We start from the raw sequence: 18,299 nt of genomic DNA, 5'->3' as shown, positions 1-18,299 counted from the left end.
TTGCCTGGTTGGCCTGGGGTAGCAGCCAGGGTTCTATGGCTCCTCCAGCTCTTACCCCATCTGCCTGTTCAGCTTCCCTGAATCTTGGGCTGGGAGCATGTGCAGCTCCATGATGAAGGGTTCCAGCTTCTCCAAGAGGCCACCCGTCATTGAAGTTAGAGGCTTAGGGTGGTGGGAATCCTCGTGGGTCCCAGTTTGTCCTTGCTTCTCCTACTTCATATCATCTTCCCTTCTGCACTGCCAGCCCTGTGGCCCTCGTATGGAAGCATATGGACTATCTAACCAGCTCCCACACTTGCATAAGATCAATCTCTATAATTAATAAATATTTTTCTTTCTCTCTTTTTTTTTTTCTTCCTTTTTTAATGATACCGTGTCTCGCTTTCACCCAGGCTGGAGTGCAGCGGCACATTCGTGGATCACTGCAGTCTCAACCTCCCGGTCATAAGCCTTTCTCCTGCCTCAGCCTCCTGAGTAACTGGAGCTACAGGTGAGTGGCACCACATCCCTCTAATTTTTTGATTTTTTGTTGAGATTGGGGTCTTGCTTTTGCCCAGGCTGGTCTCAAACTCCTGGCCTCAAGCAACCCTCCTGCCTTGGTCTCTCAAGGGGCTGGTATTACAGGTGTGAGCCACTGTAAATTTCTTATTCCGTGTATCTTCTGGTGGTTCTTTCTCTGATTGATACATAGGTATTCAATAAGTACTTATTAAGTGAGTTAAGGAATGATTTATATGATTGGCCCCCCTGGTACGTGGTACCTACTAATGAATGTCTATCTCTACCTGCTTGGAGGCTGATGCAGGTGGGAGAAGGACTTGAGCTCAAACTCTAAGACCATATGTTTCCCAGCCCTTTTGGCACAGCATGTCTGTCTGTGTCCAAGTAGAGTTAGAAGGGGCCTGTGAGCCAGAGGGTGCTAAGAGAGAATAAAAGGAGGGGACTTAGTGTGATATTTCGGTTGGCCTGGATGCAGGTCTCAGTCACTCTGACAATGCCCATCTGATATGGTTTGGCTGGGTCCTCACCCAAATCTCATCTTGAATTGTAGCTCCCATAGTTCCCTCATGTTTCAGGAGGGACCCAGTGGGAGATAATTGAATCATGGGAGTGATTTCCCCCATTCTATTCTCATGGTAGTGGATTAGTCTCATGAGATCTGATGGTTTTATAAGGGGAAACCCCTTTTGCTTGGCTCTCATTTTTCTCTTGTCTGCCACCATGTGAGACAGGCCTTTCACCTTCCACTATGATTGTGAGGTCTCCCAGCCACGTGGAACTTTGAGTCCATTAAACTGCTCTCGTTTGTAAATTGCCCAGTCTTGGGTATGTCTTCATCAGCAGCATGAAAACAGACTAATACAGTATATTGGTACCAGAAGTGGGGTGCTGCTGAAAAGATACCTGAAAATGTGGAAGCAACTTTGGAACTGGGTAACAGGCAGAGGTTGGAACAGTTTGGAGGGCTCAGAAGAAAACAGGAAAATGTGGGACAGTTTGGAACTTCCTAGAGACTTGTTGAATGACTTTGACCAAAATACTGACAATGATATGGACCGTGAAATCCAGGCTGAGTGGTCTCAGATAGAGATGAGGGACTTGTTGGAAACTGGAGCAAAGGTGACTCTTGTTACGTTTTCTCAGAGAAACTGGCAGCATTTTGCCTCTGCCCTAGAGATTTGTGAAACTTTGAACTTGAGTGAGATGATTTAGAGTATCTGGTGGAAGAAATTTCGTCGCAGAAAAGCATTCAAGAGGTGACTTGGGTACTATTAAAACCATTCAGTTTTAAAAGGAAAACAGCATAAAACTTTGGAAAATTTGCAGCCTGACAATGCGATAGGAAAGAAAATCCCATTTTCTGAGGAGAAATTCAAGCCAGCTGCAGAAATTTGCATAAGTAATTAGGAGCCACCAAGACAATGGGGAAAATGTCTCCAGGGCATGTCAGAGACCTTTGTGGCAGCCCCTCCCATCACAAGCCGAGAACCCTAGGAAGATTCCTGGGCCTGGCCCAGGATCCCTCTGCTGTGTGCAGTCTGGGGACTTGGTGCCCTGCATTCCAGCCACTCTAGCTATGATTAAAAGGTGCCAAGCTATAGCTCGGTCCATGGCTTCAGAGTTGCAAGCCCCAAGCCTTGGTAGCTTCCATGTGGTGTTGAGCCTGTGGGTGCACAGAAGTCATGAATTGAGGTTTGGGAACCTCTGCCTAAATGTCAGAGGATGAATGGAAACACCTGGATGTTCAGGTAGAAGTTTGCTGCAGGAGCGGGGCACTCATGAAGAACCTCTGCTAGGGCAGTGTGGAAGGGAAATGTAGGGTGGCGGCCCTCACAGAGAGTCCCCACTGGTGTGCCGTCTAGTGGAGCTGTGAGAAGAGGGCCACCATCCTCCAGACCCCAGAATGGTAGATCCACCAACAGCTTGTACCGTGCACCTGGAAAAGCCGCAGACACTCAACGCCAGCCAGTGAAAGTAGCTGGGAGAGAGGCTGTACCCTGCAAAGCCACAGGGTCAGAGTTGTCCAATACCATGGGAACGTACCTCTTGCATCAGCATGACCTGGGTGTGAGACATGGAGTCAAAGGAGATCATTTTGAATCTTTAAGATTTGACTGCCCCACTGGATTTTGGACTTGCATGGGGCCTGTAGCCCCTTTGTTTTGGCCAATTTCTCCTATTTGGAATAGCTGTATTTATCCAATGCCTGTACCCCCATTGTATCTAGGAAGTAACTACCTTGCTTTTGGTATTACAGGCTCATAGGCAGGAGGGACTTGCCTTGTCTCAGATGAGACTTTGGACCGTGGACTTTTGAGTTAATGCTGAAATGACTTAAGACTTTGGGGGACTGTTGGGAAGGCATGATTGGTTTTGAAATGTGAGGACATGAAATTTGGGGGGGGCAGGGGCAGAATGGTATGGTTTAGCTGTGTCCCCACCCAAATCTTATCTTAAACTGTATCTTCCATAATTCCCTCATGTTGTGGGAGGGACCCAGTGGGAGATAATTGCATCATGAAGGCGGTTTCCCTCATACTGTTCTTGTGATAGTGAATAAGTCTCAAGAGATCTGATGGTTTTATAAGGGGAAACCCTTTTTGCTTGGCTGTCATTCTTCTCTTGTCTGCCACCATGTGAAATGTACTTTCACCTTCCACCATGATTGTGAGGCTTCCCCAGCTATGTGGAACTGTGAGTCTGTTAAACTTCTTTCTTTTGTAAATTGCTCAGTCTTGGGTATGTCTTTATCAGCAGCATGAAAACGGACTAATATACCATCTCTGCCCCAGAATGGGCATCCTGAAGTCTAGGGGACCATCAGTTTGTCTAACCAGCCTTTGCAGAATGGACAAGAAGAAATACCTGAGGCTAATGCCTCTGACTCTCAATCTCATCCTCACTTAAAGGACTCAAGAGATGTGGATGGCTCCTTGTCATGCCCCAGGAACCCTCTGCCAGCTCTCCATCAGCCTTGTGATAAAAGTCAAGACCCTTAAATCTGTGTACAAGATTCTCTGTGACTTTGTCCTTGAACCCCAGCCAGCACAATAATGTCCCACATCATTTGGCCTTAACCTCAGTGAAATTGAATGAATCAGATGTGCAGGTCTATGCACTATAAGTTTTTGTTTGTTTGTTTGTTTGTTTGGAGACAGAGTCTCGCTCTGTCACCCAGCCTGGAAAGCAGTGGTGCAATCTTGGCTCATTGCATCCTCTGCCTTTTGGGCTCAAGTGATTCTCCTGCCTCAGCCTCCTGAGTAGCTGGGATTACAGGTGCCTGCCACCACGCCCAGCTAATTTTTATATTTTTAGTAGAGATGGAGTTTCTCCATGTTGGCTAGTCTGGTCTCAAACTCCTGACCTCAGGTGATTCACCCGACTTTGCCTCTCAAAGTGCTGGGATTACAGGCATGAGCCACTGTGTCCGGCCTATGCACCTATAAGTTTTTATCTTCAGTTATTCTGTGCGATCAAGAGCCTCAGTTTTTAAGACTTTTTTTCCCAGATCAGGAGACTCTTCTTGGAGGTAGAAGAGTCAAGTCCAAAGTTTTTTTCCCTTAAGAAGCTGTTTGTCTATCTGTTCACTCATCTATCTGTTCATCCACCCATCCATCCAATCGCTTATCTATCTTTCTACTGCCCTCTGGCTCTACTCTGGGCCAGGCCCTGTGATCATGCTGAGAATCTTGGAGATGAATCAAATATACCCTCTGATCTCCAGCAGCTCACAGTGGGCTAGACAAAGATGATGCAACTAGACAACAAAAAATATAAAAACATAAGTGCCATCTTGAGAAAAGTCAAAAGCCATGGAAGCATAGAGGATGTCCCATCCCAGCCATGGGGGTCAGGGGAGGCTTCCTAGCAGAGGAGACATTTGAGCTGGCTTTGAAGTACAAGAAGGCATTAGCTAGACAGGGAAAGCATGAAAGAGTCATGCAGAGAGTACAGCATATGCAAAGGCCCAGAAAGGGTCAGAGAGCATGTTATACTGGTTGCAAACTATGTGCGGTGGAGATGGTTGAGGGGTGAGAGAGAGGTCACAGCTAGAGCCTAGTCCAGATTTCTTGCCCCGTGAATCTGGTCCAGGTTCTTCTGGAAGTGGGCAGGGAGGAGGTGCTGATGGAGGCCCCGCAGAGCCAGTGTGGCCTGTATTTAGCAATTGGTGCTAGGTTTGAGTGAGTACGCACTAGGCCTGGGGGATCCTTGGGCAAGAGGGGTTATGTGGCTCAGTTTCAGGCCATCTCCTCAAGCAGATGTGCATGAGCAGATGAGGCACAAACTGCAGTTGGGCAGATGGGGTCAATTCTTGGCTCTGTATAGACAGGTAACTTTGCACAAATCACTTTTAGAGCTTCAGTTTCCCATGGCTCAGTTGGGAATATATCATTTATCCTAGAAGGCTGGTGATAACATTACTTTTCTCCCTTCCCTTTTCCTTACAAGGTGGATCCAAATGGTCACTCTAGGTGAGGCCCAGGGAGATCCCCTTGGTACCCAAACTTGCTTTCCCCAGTTCATTTTGGTCAGAGTGTCCAAAATATGGTTCTGAATGCATCACCCACTGCTTGTGGGAAAAAGCACACATTTCTTAGTAAGGCATTCAAGAAATCTGAAACTTTTTAATATAATCTCTACCTTCTATTTATCCATCCACCCATCTGGCTGGCTGTCCTTTCATCTCTGTGTTCACCCCCTTATTCACTCAACAAACACTCATTTCTTGTCTCATCCCTCCTCCTCCTTTTCTTTCTTCTTATGCTCAGTCTCTCCAAATGGCCAGCTTCCTTGACCTCATGTTTGTGTGAACAGGCTCTTCCTTCTGTTCAGTGGATGCGGTGGGATGCTTCCCTTCTTTTCCTATCACTCACCTACTTTTTCTTCAAGGCCAAACTCAAAGGTCCCTTCCTCCATGAAGCCTCTTGCCTTATCAGCTATCCTCCTTCTAGTCTTCCACTCCTAATGTCTTATCTTTTTATGGGACATGTATTCCATAGCATTGTTTTTTTTGTCTGTCTGTTACCCATTGACCTTCCACCCTACTCCAGCAGGGTGGCCTCTTTGTACATTTGTTTAGGTTGTACACTGCACAGGAACACCCAGCTGAGGAATGTGCCCTAATGTGAGGGCTGTACCTCTCTGGAGGGAAGAGTGCTTTTTTTCTAATTCATACAAAGGTACCTGTTCTCCAAGTGATGAGCTCAAGTGACTGAGTTCACCCATATGGGGCACCTTTTTCTGTTTCCTACACAGGGGCTCTTTGAGTTAGTGGTGACCTTCCCTTGATTCTAAGTTACTGTAGGCCAGGAACATGTTGGCTTCATCCCTGTTCCCCCAGCTCCTAGAATAGCAGTGCTAGGCCCCAGAGACCTCCATAAATGTTCTTGGAGTTGAAAGGAGAAGGCTATCAGTAGTGAATCTCTGTTCACTTGGCCTTGGAAGGGCAGGTCTCATGCCTATCTTGTAGGGAGACAAGGCTTCCGAGTTGATGCAGTGGTGATGGCAGGTTTGTTTGGAAATTCCCCAGTAAGTGGTGTTCTGGGCCTGTCTCCCAGGGACCTCGGGAGCTTGCTGGAAGACCTGCAGACCAGGGCTCCTCCAAATATTGTTTTAAACTGATTGATGCCATGCCAGGCAGGGAAAGGACAGGCATTTTTCATACATGAAAAACAATACATTCTGGGGCCAAGATGAAATTATTTTACATTTATACGATAACAGGCAGGGAGACAAAGACGATGTTTGAGGATGTTTAAACCCTCAAAATCATTAGTCACTGTCCCAGCAGGCTACACAAATAAATGATCAATGCACAGAAAAACAAGGCCCTCTGAGGTGTTTGCCCAAGACCACTTATGTGTCAAACAGACTTATTAGATGTGAAGGGAATGATTATTTGTACAAAGTGAAATGAACATGTGCAATAATATTGTAAAATGTTTATTAGTCTAGAGTGTGCTGAATGTTCCTAAAATATATCAGGTTCTCAGCTTGCATTTAATGTACTGTTATAAATGATATCACATCCTTCCAAGCCGATTTTCCGCTTAACGCTAAGCTTCTTTGCTGGGGAAATCGTGTTTTCAGATCCCAAGTATGAAAACATTGTGGGGTTAAACTCTCCCTTCTACTCCCTAACCCCCACCCCAATCAGTTACCTCCCTATAAAACTTGTCCTGAGTCTGGCTGGGAGGGATAGGGCAGTTGGTCAGGCCAGATGGTGGTTGGAAAAGGAAAAGGGGGTGAATGAGTTATTGTGGTGGGGACGTTAGGCTGGAAGTCCGGTGATGCAGATTTCAGGATCTGCTCACTAATCTCCTGCTGTGTGACCTTGGGGTAGTCCCTTCCCCTCTCCAGGCCTTAATAATCTCAGTCAGAAAATGGGAATAAAGAGACTCCCAGAGCTAAACGTTTACATATTCTAAATCCCAGCTTACTGAGTCATGAGTCTGGAAGATAAAAAGAGATTCTTGAAGTGAACAAATAAAGTGCTATAGAAAAATTCTTGTTTTTTTCCTATGATTCTGGCCAATTCTTACTTAACCTTTAAGGCCCTGACCAAATGTCCCCTCCTCTGGGAAGCCTTCTCTGACTCGCTAACCAGCAGGCAGTCTGTCATCTTTGCACTAACAGTGCGAAATGCTTGTGTCCCTTATTGCCCCACCAGCTCATGGTATCACCACATCTCTCTGTGTGAACAGGCTCTTCCTTCTGTTCAGTGGGGAAAGCTCTGCAGGAAGGAGAAAGTGGCTTCGTTCTTTGCTCTGCTTAGACCAGCAGGACTCTCCTCCCTCGGTGAGTTGTCTGCCTCCGTGAATGCAGCCGCTGAGCTGGCCAGCTTCCTGGCATGCATGTCCAGCTGTCAGCTTGCCTGAACTGAGGTCCCCAAAAGATCCCCAGACCTGGGCCAGGCACAGAGCTGGTACTCAGGAAATGATTAGTGGATGCTGGATGGGGAGGAGCCGAGCTAGTGTGACCTTTGAAGGTTACCCTCACCCACCCCACATGTTACACATGGGAGTTGTATACCAGAGGAGGGAAGGGATTGACTTGGGGGCTACTCAGGCATCTTGGAGAAGGGTCAGAGAGAGTGTTTCCTATAACATGTCAACTCTCCACCCAAGAACGAGGGGTAGAGGAGCCCAGCCAAATCCCATGTCCTTGGCCCTGAACGGGGGTGGGAAGTATTGGTAGTGGGCAGTTCTTGGCATCAGCTGAGAGCACAGGGCTGGCTTTGGAGTTTGTGGAGGTGGTTAGGGATATGGGGGGTTTCCAGTTTCCTGGCTGAGTCACGTCCCTCTCCCTTCCCCTGCCCCCCAAGGTTTGCTCAAAGGCCCCCTGGAGGGTGATCTTCTGTGAGCTCAACTGATGGTCTGGGGATCTTTCGGGGGCCTCAGTTCAGAGCAAGCCGACAGCTGGACACGCGTGCCAGGAAGTTGGCCAGCTCAGTGGCTGCATTCATGGAGGCAGACGACTTGTTGAGGGAGGAGAGTCCTGCTGGTCTAAGCAGAGCAGAGAATGAAGCCACTTTCTCCTTCCTTCACAGCTTTCCCCAGAAATGACTGAAAGCAATCTACATGGAAATATATACTAAAATGTGGGAACATAAAGTTAGAAGTAAGCATTCAAGGCAAAGATTAAAAAGTGTAGGAAGGTAGGGTGGATTCTGGAGTGAGGCTTCTAAGCAGGGATCCTCCACTAAGGCAGGCCCTGCATGCTGTGGAGGCAAGTCATGTGTGTCACTCCAGGCTTCCAGCAGAGGGGACCCAAGCAGGTATGTGATTTACTGTGCTCACAAGATAAACACACGACCTTTGCTTAGAAGAAGGGCCGGTCCCTTGATTTGAGGCCAGAGAAAAACTCCTGCGATTTCTCAAAAAGGGGCACACCATGTCCCCAACAGCTGCCTGTCAGCAACATAAGCTGGCTGCTTCTTCCTCTGCCTCCCGTTTCTTCTCTTTATTCTCTTGCTCCACCTTATCTACTTCCTCCTCCTCCTCCTCCGCCTCCTCCTCCTCCTCCTCCTCATCCTTTTTCTTCTTTTCATAGAGTTTAGGAAAGCAGTCCTTGGAACACAAAAAGAAGTGTTCCTGTTCAAGTTGAACCCCTGGTAACTGTCAGGGTGCTTGGGGTGGGAAGATAGCCAGGCCCCAGCATGAACTTCCGGCAGCCTGGGAAAGTGTTTCTCCCCACTATAGCAGTGGGCAGTGGTGGGTTCAATGTTACCCCCCTGAAGCGCAGTGCCATACTGAGCATCTTATAATGAGTGCCTTCTACGTGCCAGACATTTATTGGGTACATCCTATGTTAACTCAGTTGGTACTCACAGCCTCCATTCAAGGTGGTTCTTCTTATTCTCAAGGTCACAGGCAGAATATAGGAGAGCTGGTTTTGGCACCAGGTTCTTGCACTCCCAGGCTAGCCCCTGGCAGCCCCACTGCTGTCTCACTGCATGATCCTGAGCATTTCTAAGGTCCTGACTCTGGATTTTTTCATCTGTACAGTGAAGGCCATGTGTCCCTGAGAGTCCCTTTAAGTGGACAGTCTGTGGTTGCCTGAGTAGCTGAGTCCCCCTTTGCACTGGGCTCAGGTAGACATTTGGGGTGCACAGGGACTACCTCTTATTTTACCCTAAGTAACTCCTCACCTTTGCCCCTTGGGCAGAGGCTCCTCCTGCTGGTTGCCCTTAGAACCTGTCACTGGATTGGACCTCTCCCACAAACTTCCTTCCCGGAGAGACTGAGACTCACAGGGAACCTGCATTCCTCAAGCAGGGATGGAGCCTCAAGATTTAGCACCTGAATCAACTTCTTAGGCTGCTGTGGGTGGGATAGGCTAGGTGGTACAGTGGATTAGGGATTGGGACAGAATATTCTCTTGCTTTAAACCCCACTAATTACACTACAATCCAAATTCCTTGCCATGCCCCTACATGACTGGGCTCCTACTTCCCCTCTGACCTTATTTCCTTCTACTTGCCCCAGGGTACTCAGCATCCCCTCACATCAAGACAGCCTTTACATCTTCCGTATTAGTGAAGGCTACCCAAGCTGCTGCAACTGATACCACTCCCAGATTTCTGTGGCTTAGCCCGATAGTTGGTTTCTTGCTCACATTAAGAGTCCAGTGGGCTGCTCCAGTGGCAGTCATGGGCATAGCACAGCCTCATGGTGCCTCTCATCGTGATAAGCATGTTCTGGGACTTCATCAGCTTCTTGGTTCCCTGGTTCATCCCTAAGAGTCTTAGCAGAGTAGTTATCAGCACCATATTGGTGACCTGTTTGGTTTGCTGCCTTTTTTTTTTTTTTTGGGACAGGATCTCTGTTGCCCAGGCTGCAGTGTAGTGGCACGATCTTGGCTCACTGCAGCCTCAACCTCCCAGGCTCAGGATCCTTCTCCCTCCTCAGCTTCCTGGGTAGCTGGGACAACAGGAGCATGCCATCATGCCTTGCTAATTGTTTGGTATTTTATGTAGACATGGTGTTTCACCATGTTGCCCAGGCTGGTCTCAAACTCCTGGGCTCAAGCAGTCCTCCCACTTCTGCCTCGCAAAGTGCTGAGATTATAGGCATGAGCCACTGCACCCAGCTACTGCTATCTCTTTTGGCTGATTGCAATTCTTTTTCATTTCTGTCCTCTCTTTGGACCACAGTTGAAAAATGAAACCAGCTGGTATCTGAAGCATCGCTGGCCTTGAGGAGAAGACATGCTCTATAGTGCTAGGCATTGATGTTATGAGAAGAGAATTCCTTTTAGATGCAAAATCTCCTCCAAAGTGAGACCTTCTTCCTTGACTTGCCTGTTTCGGGCCTCAGCTGCCTTAAACATTCACACCATATCTGAATATCTTATTCTACAATGCAGTATTTCTTCCTCCACTTTTTTTACACTTTGACTTACTATGTGCCTACCTAACCTAAACTGTGCTGACTCCACAAAGTGTTTATGCACTCTTCTGAGAGAAGATGCTCTTCTGAGAATATTGTATTCTCTCCTTGGAATCTGTGGATTTGAAGATGGCGCCTGTCTTCTCCTAACGTGGGAATCAGCGAAGCATTTAAAAACTGCTGCAAGATAAACAAGATTGAGATAGGGCAGTCAGTAGGAGAGCACGTTCAGAGGGAAGCTCTGTCACAACAGAATTACACCAAACTATATTTTCAGGATGAACTTCTTACCTCTTCCATCTCTTGGAATAAAATATTTTTCTGCTTCCAAAATAAAACAAATGCAAGTGTTCCTGCTCCGTGTGGTGATTCAGGGACCCAGAAGCCTTGCATTTGGTGGCCCTGCCATCTGCTGGGGTGCCGATCCTCTGTGCTCAGCTGGCTCAGGTGACGGCAGGGAGCAGAGACATAGGGAGCAGAGACATAGGGAGGAGAGACATAGGGAGGAGAGACATAGGAGAGACATAGGGAGGAGAGACATAGGGAGCAGAGACATAGGGAGCAGAGAAATAGGGAGGAGAGACATAGGGAGGAGAGACATAGGAGAGACATAGGGAGCAGAGACTTAGGGAGCAGAGACATAGGGAGGAGAGACATAGGGAGGAGAGACATAGGAGAGACATAGGGAGGAGAGACATAGGGAGGAGAGACATAGGGAGGAGAGACATAGGAGAGACATAGGGAGGAGAGACATAGGGAGCAGAGACATAGGGAGGAGAGACATAGGGAGCAGAGACATAGGGAGCAGAGACATAGGGAGGAGAGACATAGGAGAGACATAGGGAGCAGAGACATAGGGAGGAGAGACATAGGGAGGAGAGACATAGGGAGGAGAGACATAGGGAGGAGAGACATAGGAGAGACATAGGGAGGAGAGATATAGGGAGGAGAGACACAGGGAGGAGAGACATAGGGAGGAGAGACATAGGGAGGAGAGACATAGGAGAGACATAGGGAGCAGAGACATAGGGAGGAGAGACATAGGGAGGAGAGACATAGGGAGGAGAGACATAGGAGAGACATAGGGAGCAGAGACATAGGGAGCAGAGACATAGGGAGGAGAGACATAGGGAGGAGAGACATAGGGAGCAGAGACATAGGGAGGAGAGACATAGGGAGCAGAGACATAGGGAGCAGAGACATAGGGAGGAGAGACATAGGAGAGACATAGGGAGCAGAGACATAGGGAGGAGAGACATAGGGAGGAGAGACATAGGGAGGAGAGACATAGGAGAGACATAGGGAGGAGAGATATAGGGAGAAGAGACACAGGGAGGAGAGACATAGGGAGGAGAGACATAGGGAGGAGAGACATAGGAGAGACATAGGGAGGAGAGACATAGGGAGGAGAGACATAGGGAGGAGAGACATAGGGAGGAGAGACATAGGAGAGACATAGGGAGGAGAGACATAGGGAGGAGAGACATAGGGAGGAGAGACATAGGAGAGACATAGGGAGGAGAGACATAGGGAGGAGAGACATAGGGAGGAGAGACATAGGAGAGACATAGGGAGGAGAGACATAGGGAGCAGAGACATAGGGAGGAGAGACATAGGAGAGACATAGGAGAGACATAGGGAGGAGAGACATAGGAGAGACATAGGGAGCAGAGACATAGGAGAGACATAGGGAGGAGAGACATAGGAGAGACATAGGGAGCAGAGACATAGGGAGGAGAGACATAGGAGAGACATAGGGAGGAGAGACATAGGAGAGACATAGGAGAGACATAGGGAGCAGAGACATAGGGAGCAGAGACATAGGGAGGAGAGACATAGGGAGGAGAGACATAGGAGAGACATAGGGAGGAGAGACATAGGAGAGACATAGGGAGGAGAGACATAGGAGAGACATAGGGAGCAGAGACATAGGGAGCAGAGACATAGGGAGGAGAGACATAGGGAGGAGAGACATAGGAGAGACATAGGAGAGACATAGGGAGGAGAGACATAGGAGAGACATAGGGAGGAGAGACATAGGAGAGACATAGGGAGGAGAGACATAGGAGAGACATAGAGATCAGAGACATAGGGAGGAGAGACATAGGGAGGAGAGACATAGGGAGGAGAGACATAGGGAGGAGAGACATAGGAGAGACATAGGGAGCAGAGACATAGGGAGGAGAGACATAGGAGAGACATAGGAGAGACATAGGGAGCAGAGACATAGGGAGCAGAGACATAGGGAGGAGAGACATAGGGAGGAGAGACATAGGAGAGACATAGGGAGGAGAGACATAGGAGAGACATAGGGAGGAGAGACATAGGAGAGACATAGGGAGCAGAGACATAGGGAGCAGAGACATAGGGAGGAGAGACATAGGGAGGAGAGACATAGGAGAGACATAGGAGAGACATAGGGAGGAGAGACATAGGAGAGACATAGGGAGGAGAGACATAGGAGAGACATAGGGAGGAGAGACATAGGAGAGACATAGAGATCAGAGACATAGGGAGGAGAGACATAGGGAGGAGAGACATAGGGAGGAGAGACATAGGGAGGAGAGACATAGGAGAGACATAGGAGAGACATAGGGAGGAGAGACATAGGAGAGACATAGGGAGGAGAGACATAGGGAGGAGAGACATAGGAGAGACATAGGGAGGAGAGACATAGGAGAGACATAGAGACCAGAGACATAGGGAGGAGAGACATAGGGAGGAGAGACATAGGGAGGAGAGACATAGGGAGGAGAGACATAGGAGAGACATAGGAGAGACATAGGGAGGAGAGACATAGGAGAGACATAGGGAGGAGAGACATAGGGAGGAGAGACATAGGAGAGACATAGGGAGGAGAGACATAGGAGAGACATAGGAGAGACATAGGGAGGAGAGACATAGGAGAGACATAGGGAGGAGAGACCTAGGAGAGACATAGGGATCAGAGACATAGGGAGCAGAGACATAGGGAGGAGAGACATAGGGAGGAGAGACATAGGGAGGAGAGACATAGGGAGCAGAGACATAGGGAGGAGAGACATAGGAGAGACATAGGAGAGACATAGGGAGGAGAGACATAGGGAAGAGAGACATAGGGAGCAGAGACATAGGGAGGAGAGACATAGGGAGGAGAGACATAGGGAGCAGAGACATAGGGAGGAGAGACATAGGAGAGACGTAGGAGAGACGTAGGAGAGACATAGGAGAGACATAGGGAGGAGAGACATAGGGAGGAGAGACATAGGGAGGAGAGACATAGGGAGGAGAGGCATAGGGAGCAGAGACATAGGGAGGAGAGACATAGGGAGGAGAGACATAGGGAGCAGAGACATAGGGAGGAGAGACATAGGGAGGAGAGACATAGGAGAGACGTAGGAGAGACATAGGAGAGACATAGGGAGGAGAGACATAGGAGAGACATAGGGAGGAGAGACATAGGGAGGAGAGACATAGGAGAGACATAGGGAGGAGAGACATAGGAGAGACATAGGGAGGAGAGGCATAGGGAGGAGAGACATAGGGGTCAGAGGCATAGAAGACCACAAGGGGTTTTCTGGTCCAAACTTGAGGGTGGCCCTTCATAAAACCTAGTCATACGGCCACACCTGATTGCAAGGGAGGCTGGGGAATACACTCCAGCTCTTCACCCAGGATAGAGTACAAATGTGTTTGGTGAACAGCTAGTTTGTTCCTGCTGCAGCCTTAAAAGCCTTTTCCTTTACCTCCAGCAGGCCCGAGGGATGGGCAGCAGAATTAGCACCCCCTGTATTGCAGATGCAGAGACAAGGCTCAGAGAGACTGTCCACCTTGCCTCTTCCCACCACCCACCAAGGTCACATAGTGAGTTGGTGTCAGAGACCATGTCTTCTGGCCTGGAGCCTGTGCTTCTTCAGCTAGAAGCAGCCCGGTCACCCAACCCTCAGCATCCCCCACTGGCCTGCTCCTCCCCTAAGGCCCTTACCAATCTCCACTTTGTGTCAGAATTCACCAGGGACCTGGTGGTTCCTGGTCCAGAGGTGAGCTTTTGCAGGGTGAATGTACCTGCAGTATATATCTAGCTCAGTACATGGAGTGGGGCCTGGAATGGGCATAGCACAGAAGACTGAGCAGGGAGAGGCTTGCTCAAACCTCAGAAGGGCTGAGAGGTGAATGAGAGGAAGATAAGAGCGAGTGGTGACAAATGAACTGCTGAGCAGTGACTGGGATGTCCACAGCACTCTCTGCTGCTGAAGTCCGCCTCTCCCCACTACCCACCATGCCCCGGCAGCATAAAATCCCAATTCCACCTCTGTCCTCACTATTGTGCCCCTCCCGCTGTCCCATCTCCCACTGTGCTCCAGCCACGAGGGCCTGCTCCAGTGTTCCTGCCTGGGCTGAGGTCTTCTGTGGCCCCTCCAGGGGCACACTCACCTTCCTCCAACCTGCCCTGTGCCTGTGGCTGACCTGTGTGTCCCATCAGTGGGCTCTGTGGAGTCAGGCCTCCAGTTGAGTTTGGTCACTGTGGGGTACCCACAGAGAGAGAAGCAGTATGGGTCAGGGTCTTCATTCCCACAGTTCTCTCCTTATAGATGTCTTGGACTGGTACCTTGATCAGAGGCCATGACTCCTCCCAAAGAAGCCGACTGTAAGTTCCAGCAATCACTCCTTCCCCTCTTCCCTTCAGGATGATAACAGTTTTGCTGCTACTGGCCCAAGGCTACTGCTCTGTTCCTTGTGTTCCTTTCACAATAGCCTCCTTGTAAAGAATCTCTGCTTGAATTCTTCCTTTCCTTTCCTTTCATTTTTCTTTCCTTTCCTTTCCTTTTTCTTTTTTCTTTTTTTTCTTTCTTTCCTTCTTTCTTTCCTTTCTTCTCTTTCTTCTTTTTTTTCTTTTATTCTTTTTTTTTGAGACAGAGTCTCACCCTATCACCCAGGCTAGAATGCAGTAGCATGATCTCGACTCACTGCAACCTCTGCCTCCTGGGTTCAAGCGATTCTCGCGCCTCAGCCTTCTGAGTAGCTGGGATTACAGGCACGTACCACCACACCTGGCTAATATTCTTTGTTAAGACAGGGTTTCACCATGTTGACTTGGCTGGTCTTGAACTCTTGATCTCAGGCAATTTGCTTGCCTCGGCTTCCTAAAGTACTGTAATTACAAGCATGAGCCACTGTGCTTGGCCTGAATTCTCCTATCTGGAGTGTGCTCCTGTTTCCTGTTGGGATGCCGACCTGCACGCCTCATCTCAGGGCCTCCATACTTGCTGTTCCCATTGCCCGGTGTGCTCTTCCCTCAGGTCTTACATAGGCAACTACTTTTCAGCTTTAAGGTCTCAGCCTGACTAATGTTTTCTCAGAAAGACTTTCCCAGAGAGAGGGGTCACCTCTAGCCAAAGGTGTCCCCCTCACCCTGGTCGTTCTCAATCCCATAGCCCTAGATTAGTTTCTTCCTTGTATCTGTCAGTGTTTGCAATGTTTGTCTGGCTTTCTCCTCTGGAATGCAAGCTCCATGAGAGCCGGGGTTTTTATCTGTCTTATTTACTTCTCTATCCCCCTTACCTAGGATAGTGTCTAGCGCATAGTAGGCACTTACTATAAATGTTTATTGAATTTGTAAATGAGACAGATTCAGTATGCAAACCAGGGAGTAGCATAAATGAATGAATGAATGCATAGATTGGCAAATAACTCACCTGAATAAATGGGTAAATGAATTGGGCAAATGTGTAACAAATGAATGAACACATTGACACAGACATGCACACAGGGGAATGTCATGTGAAGGCGAAGGCAGGAATTGGGGTGATGCCTCTACAATCCCAGGACTCCGAAGATTGCTGGCAAGTCCCCAGAAGCTAGGGAAGAGACATGGAACAGATCTTTCCTCACAATCCTCAGAAGGAACGCACCATAACCATACCTGGTTTGTGGGCTTCTAGCCTCCAAAACTGTGGGACAGTCTCTTTCTGTTTGTGAAGCCACCCAGTCTGCAGTACTTCTTATGGCAGCCCGAGCAAATGAATAAACTATATCTAGGCTTTAGGTTTCTAGAGCTTTAGAGGTGATGACCTACTATGTACAGCTTTGGAGAGGCAGCACAGTGTGGTCGCAAGAGAGTGGGCTGGCAGCTGGGGACAGTCCCAGATCTGCCACTGACTTGCTGGGCTAGTCTTCCTGCCTGTGAACTGAGGGGACTGCAAGATTTCTAGGGTCCTTCCCAGCCCTAACTTTTCCTACTTGAGGAGCTGTGAAGAGGAGGCCAAGCAAGGTCAGGTGGTACAACCCAGGTCACCCAGTGGGTTAATGGGAAGTGGTCCCAGAAACAGCCTCTCGCCAATTATATGATGATTGCTTCTTTGCCCAAGATGCCTCCCAGCAGTCTACAGCAAGCCTGACCTTCTCTGATCCTCTGTTCTCAGCCCCTGGGTGGCCTTGGTGCTGTGTGGGTCTGATGAGGCCCTGGCTATTTGGAAAGGTGGCTTCCTGCAGGAGGAAGTATGAAGAGGGCCCTGCTGGTGTCCTGCGAGTTCTTGCACTGCCTCCCTAGGCTGCCTGGATAGAAGGCAGAGGCCTGGGACCCACTGTGCAGTGGCACAATATGTCTTTGTCTGGCCAGGGCTTCTGGGGATCATGGAGGCTGATCACATATCCATCCTCCCCCAGTATTTTCTTGGAGTCCCTGGCAGAAGGCTCGATGCTCTGGCTGGCCTGGCTGACTTCCCTTCCTGCCTGATTCCAATGCCTTCTTAGAACTAGCCCAGGGACTCAGGCTGGTCCATACCAAATGGATGGCAGCATCTAAAAACTAACAGTTTGCAGTTGTCAGGTTGTTGCTGAGTGGTCCTCTGACTCCTTTGCCTTTCAGTGTCTGAAAGAGTGTATCCAAGGTAGGTCTACAGAGAGGTGCTGCAAGTCTCTGTCCTCATAGGGCTACTGGGGTACTTCTAGTTGTCAGTTTCACGGAGCTGGAAGGGAGAGTAGAGATGCTGGTTGGCTGAATGGGATGTACAAAGATTCAGTGTTTGAAAACATGGAATTTTTTTTTTTTTCTTTCTTTCTTTAAGATGGAGTCTCGCTCTGTTGCCCAGGCTGGAGTGCAGTGGCACTATCTTGGCTCACTGCAAGCTCTGCCTCCCGGGTTCACACCATTCTCCCGCCTCAGCCCAGCCTCCCGAGTAGCTGGGACTACAGGTGGGCACCACCACATCCGGCTAATTTTTTGTATTTTTAGTAGAGATGGGGTTTCAGTGTGTTAGCCAGGATGGTCTCAATCTCCTGACCTCATGATCAGCCCGCTTCGGCCTCCCAAAGTGCAGGGATTACAGGCGTGAGCCACCATACCCGGCCGAAAACATGGATCTTAAAAATGACAACCTGAGTATAGAGTGGTGAGGCCTATTTTGCAATTTTTGTATGAAAAAAATCTGGAGGTCATAGTGGCACCCAAGCTCAGTGCAAGATGACAATGCCAGAGTATGGAAGCACAATTGAGGCTGACTTAATGATACTTTGCAAGGAGGTGGCAAGTCTGTTGTCTCCGACTCATCTGATGAGCTATTTACCCAACATAGAATTCTGGCTGCAAGCCCCCAGTGACCAAGAGTTCTCTTTTGCTTGCTTGAAGTAGCTGTCAGAAAGTTCTTCTTTGTATTCTGCTTCCTTGTAATTTTCCTTGTAAAATTCCTTGTAATTCAGCAAGGTTTTCAAGTACCTACTGGATGCCATACTGTTTTTCTCTCTGTTCTGTGACACTCATTAAGCTTATCTGCCCTACCTGTCCACTGAAAGTCTGTGATTTCTAGACAGTGACCCCATCTTTTATGCCTTGTCTTCTCTAGCAAAGACAGCCATTCCTCCTTCATCTGGTTTTCCCAGGACATGGCTTGGAGAACCTTTCCTTCTTGGTTGTGGCTCACCTTATTATTC

At 48.6% G+C, this 18,299-nt stretch overlaps 1 long non-coding RNA gene across 1 annotated transcript in view; it reads left to right on the top strand.

Moving 5' to 3' along the window:
• The first annotated feature begins 278 nt into the window (after window positions 1–278).
• The window catches only part of LOC140709380 (uncharacterized), a 170,953-nt gene continuing 152,932 nt past the window's right edge, over window positions 279–18,299 (top strand). Inside the window, exon 1 of the long non-coding RNA XR_012089888.1 lies at window positions 279–490. This is a non-coding gene — a long non-coding RNA (uncharacterized lncRNA). The remainder of the gene's footprint in view (window positions 491–18,299) is intronic.

The sequence above is a fragment of the Chlorocebus sabaeus genome, chromosome 20, assembly GCF_047675955.1.
Source record: "Chlorocebus sabaeus isolate Y175 chromosome 20, mChlSab1.0.hap1, whole genome shotgun sequence".
Lineage (NCBI taxonomy): Eukaryota > Metazoa > Chordata > Mammalia > Primates > Cercopithecidae > Chlorocebus > Chlorocebus sabaeus.
This window is presented reverse-complemented; position numbering and strand designations above follow the sequence as displayed.